At 22.0% G+C, this 13,059-nt stretch overlaps 1 protein-coding gene across 2 annotated transcripts in view; it reads right to left on the reverse strand.

The window, feature by feature from the left end:
• Nucleotides 1–13,059, reverse strand: part of LOC114131060 (uncharacterized) — a 154,609-nt gene that overhangs the window by 107,723 nt on the left and 33,827 nt on the right. Inside the window, exon 2 of one of the 2 annotated variants that reach the window (XM_050203220.1) lies at nt 6,569–6,679. The exons of the other annotated variant lie outside the window; for it this stretch is intronic. The gene's annotated coding sequence lies outside the window, so the exon portion shown is untranslated. The remainder of the gene's footprint in view (nt 1–6,568; nt 6,680–13,059) is intronic. 2 annotated transcript variants of the gene reach the window in all.

Raw genomic sequence — 13,059 nt, forward strand, 5'->3', positions numbered from 1 at the left:
AATGTATTTAATAGTAATTAATATTTTATAAGATAAGTTTAAATTATATTAACATTGTTTACATCTATAATGTTGTTGACTTAGTGATTTAATTAATAAATTAATAAATTAATTATTGTATTTGAGTAGTCAAATATAGTGCTAATATATTGGGTATGTTTTTATTTAAATTGTTAATTGGTCATAACCTAAACGTGACATTAATATTCATAAATGGGTCATAATAATAGTAATAGTTTTTAATTTATTATTAAATAAAACAAATAATGCCCTTAAGAGCAATTAGTATATAATATAAATAAAATGATTTGATAATATTATTATACAAATTATAACTCCGAGTGAACCTAAAAATATGAGTATACTGTAGGCAAATATATTGGAAAAAATTAATTTTTCTAATTTATATACATTTTCGCAGTTTAAGTACATTATTTAATATAAATATAGTATATTTTTTAGATTATAAATATTTGTTGGCTTAGTATTTGCAAAAAGTTTTTTAAAAATAAATTATTTGTAGTTATTTACGATTAACATCATATTTATTTAACTTTAAAATTAATCTTAGTTGTTACTTTTAATAAATGTCATATTTAAGAGACAAACAAAGATGAATAAGTAGGTACATTAAAAATAAAACATACAAGTTTTATAATATTATTACTTCAGAATGTGTAATATTAACTATTATTAATTTTTAATGATAATTTTAATATCATACAAATATTATACTTTCAAGTTTCAAGTTAAAATTCAACCATGATAGAGATTTATCGAAATTCAATTTATTTATTTATAATATTTTATCAATTCGATAAAATAGACACAAAAATTTAGAAAAAAAAAAGTAGTTTCTTAGCTATAATAATGCACCTATATAGTATTTGATATACTTTTGTCACATATTATAAATATTAACTGTATTTTTTATTACTTTTTGTTTTTGTTTAAATTTTTTAAATGCTTTGATAAAGTTTTATATTCAGTACTGGATATTATATAAATACAATAAAGTATGTACATATTATATTACATTATATTCTTTCATATGAATAATTTAGGTTTTACTAAGTATTATAGGTATATATTGTTGATTTTTGATGTTTACTAAAGAAAAAGAAAACTATCTATGTAAACAAAAATATTTACTTTTAGATGGCCAATCCAAAAATGATTATCATACCTTTAAATTTATTTTCAGTAAAAAAATTATACTCTAATATTTATTAATTATTTAGTTGTACTTATAACTTACACATAATTTATCATTACATCAAAACTAAAAAAAACCTTAAACGATGAAGCCAACAATATTTTCGTGGACCAACTGGATATCGCTAGGTTAAAATAAATAATGATAAATTATACTAAAATCCTAAATAAAGCCATTGATAGTTGGGCATAAAAAACATATCATAGTAATAATGTTTATCATGCAAATTATTATTACTGAAATATAAATATTATTGTTGTTGGCTATAGAGTATGCATATTGAGTTTGAGTATCCTTTTGTTAAAAGCACCATGACAGCGACCAACATTATTCAGCTATTTAATAACTTTTTACTTATATAAGACTACAATATATATATAGATATAGATATATATATTTATACACATAAAAGATGATAACATATTCAATAATCGAGGAAATATTTTATATTTTTCGTTATTGTTATCAGAAATCAGTTTTTTTTTAAATTTTTAAACACTACAGTGGTTATTAAACAATATAATAAATAATAAGTTATTTTTTAATAATTATAAATGTGTGTGTTTAAATTTAATATTTAAACATGACATAAATATTTATGCTCGAATTAAAGAATAGTTACAAATATTAATTGGTAAATAATTCAATAATTATTTACAATGGAAATTTTGAAACATTTATTAGGGATACTTAATAGAATTATTTAAGGTTTGATTAATCCAATTAAAATTAAAATATAACAATAAAGTATGGTCCACCTTACAAAGTAGGTAATTCAGTTTTCGTAAGTCTGAAATCAGAATAAACATATAGGTCCCCATTTATAAGGTTATTATAATATTGTTTATCATTGTTATAAATTATAAGTAAATTATGATATTATTTAGATGAATATTTCGAACAACTCTGACTTTATTATGACGTATTTATAATTAAAATTTAGAAATATCATTAAATTAGAAATATCAATCTATTTATAATTCATATTTCAATGTGGATTTAAGTTTATATTATATTATTCATGCGGTAATTTACACAAAAGTGATGACCATCATTATTTGTATTCAAAGTTTAAATGCAAGCAAATTTCTGAAGTCATTTATATTATTATTTTTTTATAACAAGTTACAAAAATTGTCAACTATAAATTAAAATAAAAAAATAACAAGAAAATATTATTCTAGGTATCACTTTTCTAAATATCTACTGGATAAAGTTTGTTTGTTTTCTCATTAAATTAATACTCTAATGCTTTAATTACATACTGTTATTATCATAACTAGATTCACTGCATAAGAACATTTTACATTCACAGTTACCTATTTTTTTATTGCATAATACAAAAATTATTTTATTTTTTTTTTATTTTGGTATGTCATATACTAATATAATGTTCAGCAGACTTATTTTTTTCTCTTCTCTCATTTATAATCAGTTAATCTCTACATCCTTAAATACTTAAATTAAAAATGCATTTCCTTCGTAATCCCTTTTTTTTTTTTAGATAATATTATTTGGGAGGAGCTGTATTTTGTTATTTAATTTTCTCTTTTAATTAATTATTTATAATACTATATAAATTAAAATATAATCATTTAGGTTTCACCAAAACTCATGGTATACGTGTTTTATATATTTATAATATATAATTTTAAATATTTATTTCAAAAATGGTTGTTATTAATTCTCGATATGAGCGCTCTAAAAGTTTAATTGAAAAATACATTTATATAAAATAGATATTAACCTAAATTACAAAATATTATAACACAATATATAAAATTATTCACAATAACTATTTTATTATTTGTAACCAATAGGCAATGACATGCCTCTTTAAAAACAAAAAACAAAAATATTCAATTTTCGAAATGCATAACAAAATGCATTTGTACATTATAGTGATCTATATGAGTTGAAGTACAATGCGACAAACCCTCACGGAGTATCTCAAAGAATTTATTGTTATACATTTTATTGAAAACAGTCCAAATGTTTTTGAAGTGGACAAAGAAAGAAACATTCATTTTATATAATATATGGATGAAGAAACATTTTATTAATATGCTTGGTATACAAGTAATTAAAGACAAACTGTAAGTTTATTTACACTATATCAATATAATATATTAATGAGTTTTTATAACGGATTTTTTTGTAAGTACCATGCTATGTTAAATGGTTTTTTTAATGATCATCAAACAGACATTTATCTAAGTATATAATGTTTTAAATTTAACAATATTATTACACTAATTTAATTTTTAAATTTACTTAAAAAAGGAGATAGAACTATAATATTATTTCAATTATGTCTTTAAAAATAATGATTAATGGCTATTAAATACTATGGTACCTATAATATAATAAGAGTACCTATACCAATATTGATAGTATAAAAAGTTATATTTAAAAATTATTCATTCAGAAAATGCAGTTTTTTTATGCTACCTAATTTTTATACTCATACCTATTCTATTTTTGTACCAAATATATTTTTATAAAATATCAGTTTGTTTACTTTAGATTTTTTTTTTTTTGTAAACAACTTAATTTAAACTCATATTTATATATATGTAAAATTTGACGTATGTTGAACTGATATTTTTTACTAATAACTTTTTCTTTACATTGGTGTATTTTCAGGGCAAATAATTCATATTGATTTAAAAAAAACCCAAAACTTTAAAGAGAAAAACAGTGAAAGTAAAGTGTATTGAAAATAGACTTCAAGGCAAGTTGATAAATTATAGTATATGTTTCAAAAACTATTTTTTGAATTTCGTAAGTATTATTCGTGTAACATACTCCTGGAAAACGCAACTCACTACAGATAAGTGTGGATAATTAATTTATTACTGATTTATATGATATTATTTATAAATTACAAATAGATATTTAATGTTTCACTCAAGAAATTTGACTTGATGAAAAATATTAAATCCACGTTAAGTAAGTCAAAGTATACAGATTTGAAAGAAAAATAGTTACCATTTATATTCATATTCACATACACAGCTCAAGTTTCCTGTGCATAATACGTCTTATGCTTATCTTGTAGGATGGTAATATAATTTTACTACGTCAAGACTAAAATAAAATTATTTATACCATAAAATTAACATATATTATTAATAATAATATAATTTTGTTTTGTTCAAAATATGTTATAATAATATCTGTTTAAATTTATTGTAAAATCTATTATTAACATATTAATGATATATTGAACAAATAACCACAACCGGTAAGTTTAATTAATCTATCGTTTTTCCAACCATATTTTACTTCAAGAATATCATATAACATGGAAATAATAATATAACATAATAATCAGAAAATGTAGATAATTAATTGCTAAAATAAAGAAAATAATTCAAAAGAAAATCAGTTTTTTTCGTTTCTTGAACAATTAAAATTTTTAGATATAAAACCTTTTCAAAATTCACGATTTAATTTAAAATAAAATCTATTAATTTATTATCTTAATAGGTATTTTATGAATCAATATATTAAATCTACATACCTTAGTTACTATTTAAAATTTTTGTTGAGAAGTTTGTGATAACAGATTTCTAGTTAGATACAATCAGTGAAATATTAATACATGTTTTTAATGTTTTGCCAGTAACTATAGTTAACTAATTGTAGCCTTTATAAAACGTCCTCTAAATTTTATATACAATATCATATTCATAACTCTATTTTTCTGAAAAATCATTATAAAACAGTAGTTGAAATGATATATTTTATAAGCTGCCAATTCTTAAAATTACTATATATGATATTTGATGAAAAAACTGAAAACGATTTAATGTATGCTTTATGTCTCTATAATATATTATTTCTCGGAATACTTGAACCACGAAATAATTAGCTACCAACATTATGGTGACAAGTAAATATATGTTTTTATGGATTTTATTATTACATGATCATATATATTACATATAATATATATATATATATAGCTTTTACGTGATAAAAATATGGGTCATTGCATCCGATTGGATTGGGAATATTGTAGAATCGTTGTATATTAAGCTAGCTGTAATATAACAGTATACATGTTTATACACATATACACATATATATATAAAGAGATAGATAGATATACAGAGTGTATAAGAAGTGCTACGAATAAAAACGATCAACGAACATATGTATTCAACTTAAAGCAGAAATATCTAGACGTGTATGTAGAAGAAACATAGTTTTTAAGACCTCATATAGTTGTGATTTAAAAAACGATTATTTAGTTAGATTTTATATCTTCAAGCTGAGAAATTAAATAACCAAACAATAAACTCCATTAGAATACAAATACTCAGTGATAATGAGTATTGATTTGAAAATTAAAGTCAATTTATCATTGCATAAAATATTATATTATTATAGGTAGTTGTTTATATTATAAGCACGCTTAATGTAGTCACAACATTAAGTGTGCAATTTATTTCAGCAAAAAAAAAATATATATGCGTTAATGGTGTACTAAACACTCATTTATGATGCTAAGTGCACTCATCTTTAGACTACAAATATTACCGAAATCTAGTTACCACGACCTGCTATATAACAAGCAACGATACCGATCTAATGATAGTCAGTCTGAAGGCGGATTATCCTAGGTTTAAAATGTACGTACGTTTTTTATATTTTTTTTTCCACTAAAAGTCAATTAGTTTTACTTTTATTTTTCAACCTTAGAGCCAATCCAAACATCAATTAAAAGTGTAATATTTTATCGTAGAACCATCAAAGCAGCCGAGATAATAGTGTAATGTTTGCGTTAACACTTCCTTCTAAGACCGATGCAATAGCTGTCGACATTGTAAAAATGATACTGCAGACACTCTTACATAATGCACATGCATTAAGGTATTCCCATTTATAATATATTAATATATAATACGTATACACTGCAAGTATACATAGGTACAGGCCGTATAAATAAATGTGGTAAAGGTATTATGTTTTTTTAAAAAGGTCGTGGCATGATAAATACGTTGCTGTTGACAAAAATGACGTAGTAATAATAATATTTTTTTTGTTCCGGTTTACGGGTTGTACAGGCAATGACATGATCGTTAGCTACTTTTTTTTCTCGCACCTCTTGTTTTTTTTACTATTTTTTTTATTTATTATTATTATTTTTTTTTTTTTGCTCAAATAACGTTAATAATAATAAAAGTTACCGGTGAACAAGAGACACGTGATGACATATTGACGAAATGTCACTTTTTATCTAGTTACAATGGCTGATGCTTAAAGGCCGTAAAGTAATAATAGTGTTGTGTGTAATATAATAATTTGTAAATGTAAATAATTATCCTTGACGTACAAACATACCTCTCATTGTTTATCGGTAGATGGTAATAATCTTATGAACTGAATATGAATACGAATTTAAAAATATACGTCAACAGTGTTTAAGTGTCTTTGATTATTACTGCTTTGAAACTGAAACATAAAAAATTACAAAATAATTAATAAATTATGTAGCAAATACCAATAGAATTAATTAGTCATTTCAAAACGTATGGAAAAAATATAAATATTATTGTTGATTTGAAATATTTGCATACATTCTTTTTTAAGATATTTCACGTTCGACAGATGAACATTGACTAATGCTAAAAATATTATACTTCTTTATGAAAACAAAAATTGAAGAAATTGCATCTACAAAAAAGATAAACAAAACTATCAGAGTTACATTTTTTACTTTATATATATATGAAAATAATTATCCATACATTATAATTTATATATGTTTACCCACAAATCGAACGAGAATATAGTATTTATATTAATGTGGAAATAATATGTTAATTAATTGAAAAGAGATTGAAAGTAATTACAATTATAAGATGTTATAAAAAATATAAAATTACTTATTAAATTTAAATGATAATATTTATGTTTGAAACTACAATATTTATCATACCTAACGACTTCAGCGATAATATTGATATTAAATTAAATTTCTAAAATTAATATTATTTCATCTTTATAAATATTTTTAGGTAGGTGTATGCACTTTAAATCGTATAATTTCTTGTTGAAGACTAAACATAATGTTTTAGTATTTGCGTCCCGTGGGAATAGATCTAAATCTATATTTAGAACTTTTGAAATGCATTCAAACGTCTAAATTAAAGGCATTTAGTATTTAATAATATTATATATATTCAAATGTATCATTATTAATTATTTAGTGTAGGTTTTAGGCTGTTAATAGATTATGGTTCAAGATTTATTTATGATGTGTGTTAGTAAAGTGAATTAATTTTTAATTTATAACATTAAAAGTAAACTAAGAATGAATAATATAACAATAATACCTACTATTAATTTAATATAATATGGTTTGAATGACTATTAGTATTTTCTAGTTAATTACATAAATTCTTAAAGTTGTTTTGTTTTCAACTTTTTGAGGATTTCGGAATAATGTTCTATTTTAGTAATCAATTTTTTTTTTCAATTTTGTTGTATCTACATAGTCGAGTGTTTGAGTGTTAGCAATGGTTTTATATAAACCATTTCATCTTCAAGTTATTTTTTTTCTTACTTATTCATTGTCAGATGGAATGATCTACATTTTATTAGTTAAAATATATTAGAGTATAATGTACTATATTGATGTTTAATTAATTTTCATCAATTTTCAATATTGATATTTTAAATCTCATAAACGCATTATTATAATATTATCACTTTAACTTATTGTTTTATTTCTAAAAAATTGTGAATTATATTATAGTAGAAAAAAATATATATATATATGTATGTTTAAACAAATAAATATGAATTATTATTATTTATAGATTTTTATTTTGAAATAGAATGGAATTTATGAGAATATATTTATATTATATTCACAGAAAATAATAAATACTATTTGTTAATAGTATAAATTTCAAACTAACGCACATTAAAATATTGCTATCAGAAACAAAATTTTAAGCATTTTGTTTTTAAAACCTCTGGAAAAATTCCAAGCCGAAGAACATAAATATGTAACAAATATTTTGTTTTTTATAATCATACAACATTCCTAATTGCCTGCTAATAATTTAGTGACAATTTTTCTCTTAAATAATTTATACACGCACAAATAGAATATTCAATTAAAAAAAATAAAATTAGATTAGAAAGTTATATCTCATACAAATGAATTTAGTATAAATACCAAACCAAGTGGAAAACCAATAAACTTTTTCAAACAATAAAATGGTTTGAGCATATAATATGTTATGATTTATTTAGATATATACCTATAATCTATATATTTGTATTTTGTTGTTGCGATAAAGCCAGGTTAAGTTACCTAGGTTTTAAATTATTGAATTGTGTACACCTGATTACGGATTGATAAAAATGTTTTAAAAACTTAATAAAAAATCTGTTTAAAACTAACAAAATCTTTCTAAAAAAAACTACCAAGCTTATTTTCAAAAATTAGGACATTCTACATTTTCAAAACATTTCAGGTGAATAATAATATACTCTTATAATCAGAGATTAATATTATAGCAATTATTGTTTTGTTTTTTTTTTCATTATATATTTATATTTTTTTAATTTTTGTAATAAATTCTTAAATTAATGTCAACCTTTTGTAACTATTTAGATATTACACACCATTATATTATGATATGAATATCGTGTGATATATACATTATACATATTTCTTTTATACTTTTTGTTGACAATCTTTTTAATCTTTAATTTAATATCAAGCAATAAAATTGGGATAATATAGGTACATATTATTTAGTACTTAAGTACTCAGTATTATAATGTCAAAATTAAAGCCATGAAACATCAGCCAATTAAATTGCATTAGACATGATATAAATATAATAATATATTTATATAATCTGAATACGTATAGTTCATCTTATTATTATTTTAGATCTAACACATAATAATATGATTTATTTAAGCATGTTTTATAATTTTATACTAAGCTAATTATTTAATCTTGTTCACTTTTGGTCAATCATATCCCACTTATTTTGTTTTTTTATTGCAATATTGATCTATTCACGGTAATGTACCACCTGTGACTTATCCAAAAATTGCAGAGATTTTATAGTAATATGAATTGATAATATAAAATAAATAAATAGTCTTTATTTTTTACAAAGTATTACTATACTAAATATTTATTGAATATCGTATACAATGTTATAGTAGTTTATTGTAAATTTAATTTTTAACATACCTACTATATAATATTATGTAGTTTTATAAAAATAAACCTCAAACTTATTGATTTCATAAAAAGCAGTTTGCTTTCTCTCTCTTTTCCTAGCACGTGTTCATTCTGATAAACTTAAAACGCCAAGCACCTAAATATTATAGCTTTATTATGAATAAGTACATTTTAACACAGTATGTGCCATATTCCATAATATTTCATTGATACCTATCATTATTCGTTTATCTACTATTTTCTTGAATATTATAGTATGTATTGCTGTCGTGAGTAGTGTAATAATATTTAGGTATCTACTACACTTCGAGGTTTGAAATGTATAATTTTAATATAGAATTCACAATAATATACAAAATAGTTCACTTTGTAACCTTAAAATAAATATGTAGAGTACCTATAAATTGAAATTACATTGATTTTACATTGTTTTTTTGATAATTTAGCGAGACCATTAGCAGTAACACTCTTTGTAAGGTCTTACATTTTTTAATAGGTACCTACGTATAAAATAAAAAAAAAATATGTACTTTATCTGAATTAATGATCATATTTTTTTAAGTTATTATTAATTTCTAAAAGAATAGTATGTATTATTTAAATTCTCTTTATGGAATGTTCAATAAAATAACTTAAAACTTTAGGTTTTTATTTGAATTAACTTCTAAATAAAAATTAATATATTATGATGTTATATTAATATATGTATTAGATACAAATAAGGATATATATTTATATATAAATTATAACCTGGCATATTTATCAAAATAATAACTTATATACCAATATACGAGTATATTGGAAATATAGAAAAAATAAATTAAGTATTTATTAAATGTGTAATACATTTCACAAGACATAATGGTTACATGTTTTAGTAATACTTTAAAATACTGAGTCATCATGACATTTTTACCACAACACCAATTGATCTTGAGAGAAAGTTTGGAACTCAATCAGAATTATAACATTTAGTCTTTAGAGGTACAGCCATATTTATGAACATTAATTTTCACTCTGGAGGGTAGATGAAAACTTTACCTATGTAATAGCAAAATTCTTTTCTACGTGATTGCACAAAATTATTTTCTTGAAAATAATGGTTTCCTTTTACATTATCTTATACTAAATCTGATTACTACATTTATAGAATATATTAATTGAATTTTAAATTAGCTCTGTCATTTTTTTGAAAATTGAAATGTCAAACTATATCAACTGCATTTATTATTTTATTAAATACAAGTTAAACAGATAAAAAATATTTTATGGTAAGTATTTATAAAAAAAATATAAATCTAAAATAATTGCAGAATTATTAGGTTGATATTGTTATTTAAATTTGTACACGTCATATAATATCGACATAAAAAAGGAGGAAAGTAGGTTATTTTTTGTTGTACCTACTGGATAATATGTTAAACATATCCCATCATTGAGGAGTAAATCACTGTAGTATATGAGATAAATTTGAATTAAATGATTAAAAATTATTTTATAAAAAAAACGAATCTATGCAAAGACACTGTCAGCCTGTATAATCATGTAGTATAATATTATGATATTATATTTATGTTTCTAATAAGTAATTAATTTTACTATTATATTATAGTAGGTAATAAGGTAGATTGAATTAATTTTTTCCAAAAATGCAATTGTGTGTTTACAATATAATAATAAATACGTTAAAAGTTTTAAATACTTACAAATTATAATTTCGAATATTAATTAAAAATAAAATCATATTTTACTCAAAAATATTTTGTTTTTAAATTTTACCATACATAGACAAATTGTATATAAAAATGTAATTTTAAGTATCTTTGGTTAGGTATGGTTATTTTACTTTTTAATTTTTTATTATTATCTAAAGTTACTTTCAAAGTTGACGACCATTTATACTATCCAAAAAATTTTAAAAAAAGCACACATTATTGTAATTCCACTACATTTATCGCTTCAGAATTTAAAATATTTATTTATATTATTTTTTTTTTTTTATTATATGGAAACATATTACTCAATTTTTAACGTTCAGTTTCTGTATGTTTTAACAAACAAACAAAATGATAGAATGATTGAACTTCTGTACAAAATAATCAATCACAACAATCGATTTGGTCAGTTTTTATAAAAAAAAATAACTAAATAAAGTATTGTCATTCTACTTCTAAGTAGGATTGGCGTTCACTAAAATGTCTTGAGAATTTCTTAAATACATATTACTACAAGTTCTGGGAAACATCTAAAAAAAAATAAAAATTAAGACGAAGACTAAATTTATAATAAACTAAGACATTTCTTCAGTATGACCCATGTCCAAATCTAATCCATAGTTTGTTTTTAACTTTTATGTTTTTTTGTCACGAAATGGAAGAAACAAACATAAAAAAATAATAATTTTACTTGAAAAATGTAGGTACACATGACCTTCCAATTACAATTTAAAATAATATTATGTCAAAGAACTAGTGGATCGTTTTTGATTCAATGGTTAATAAAATAAATGATCCATCGGTTTGATTGTGACTTACAACTATGTTTTTATATGGTACTTTTTTATTTTCTTGAATTGTTTTAAATTCATTATTTAACATTTATTTTGTTTCATTTTTTTTTTTTAATTTAATATACTAAAAATATTCTGTATAAATCAATTTTATTTTTTTTTATACGAAATGCAATATAAGTGTTGAACGTATTATCATTCATTTTACACCAATACATTTGTTTAACTTAAAACTGGTAGGAAATTAATTTTTTTCTGTTTCCGTAAATATTGAGTTCAACATACGCATTCCGTGGTAGAAGTACATTAAATCGTCCTACTAGGTTTTCGTCAGTTTTATTCCTGACACGAACAACTGGTAAGTATATATCCGCAATAATAATGCTCGTTCGTTATTTGATTAAACCGTGATTTACAGACATAAAACAACAAACTGGCCTATTATTTTGTTACAGAACGTCCTCGCGGACCCACTGTAATCGGGTATAATAATATGCCATTCATTTGTGAGGGTTACAACTTACAATACGATATATATTATATTATACACTATCACTGTAACACACGATTATATTTATTATTTACTGAGTATTTAATAGTGATTTTCACTGGTTAATGCTTTAATAAAATTATGAAATCAATTGATTTTTAGCGCTATGATTATTCTAATAATATGACATACACAATCTTATAAAATGGTGTAATTTGATTATTTTATATGCTTTTATGCTCAATATCAGTAAATATATTTTGACTTTAGAGCCATTCATTTTGTTTACGTTTTATTTATTACAACATAGTACCCTATCACGGCATTCACTGTTGTAAAGTATTATTACCCCATTCTTACAATTACATATTTTGTGTTACATTTTTTATTTTTTTTACAATTGCATCTTATATAAAATCTTGTTTTCTACTTTTGGAAGGAACTGTCGATACCTGTCTTAAAAACACCGTCTTATCGTATAGGATACGATCTTGATAATTTAATATAAATTTTAACTCACGGTCTCATTGCAAGTTTGTATGTCTACCAAATCTATTGGACACAGAAAATTAAGTTCTCGACTTATAATAGGTTTAATTACAATACCTTTTTTTTGC

The sequence above is a fragment of the Aphis gossypii genome, chromosome 3 (assembly GCF_020184175.1).
Source record: "Aphis gossypii isolate Hap1 chromosome 3, ASM2018417v2, whole genome shotgun sequence".
NCBI lineage: Eukaryota > Metazoa > Arthropoda > Insecta > Hemiptera > Aphididae > Aphis > Aphis gossypii.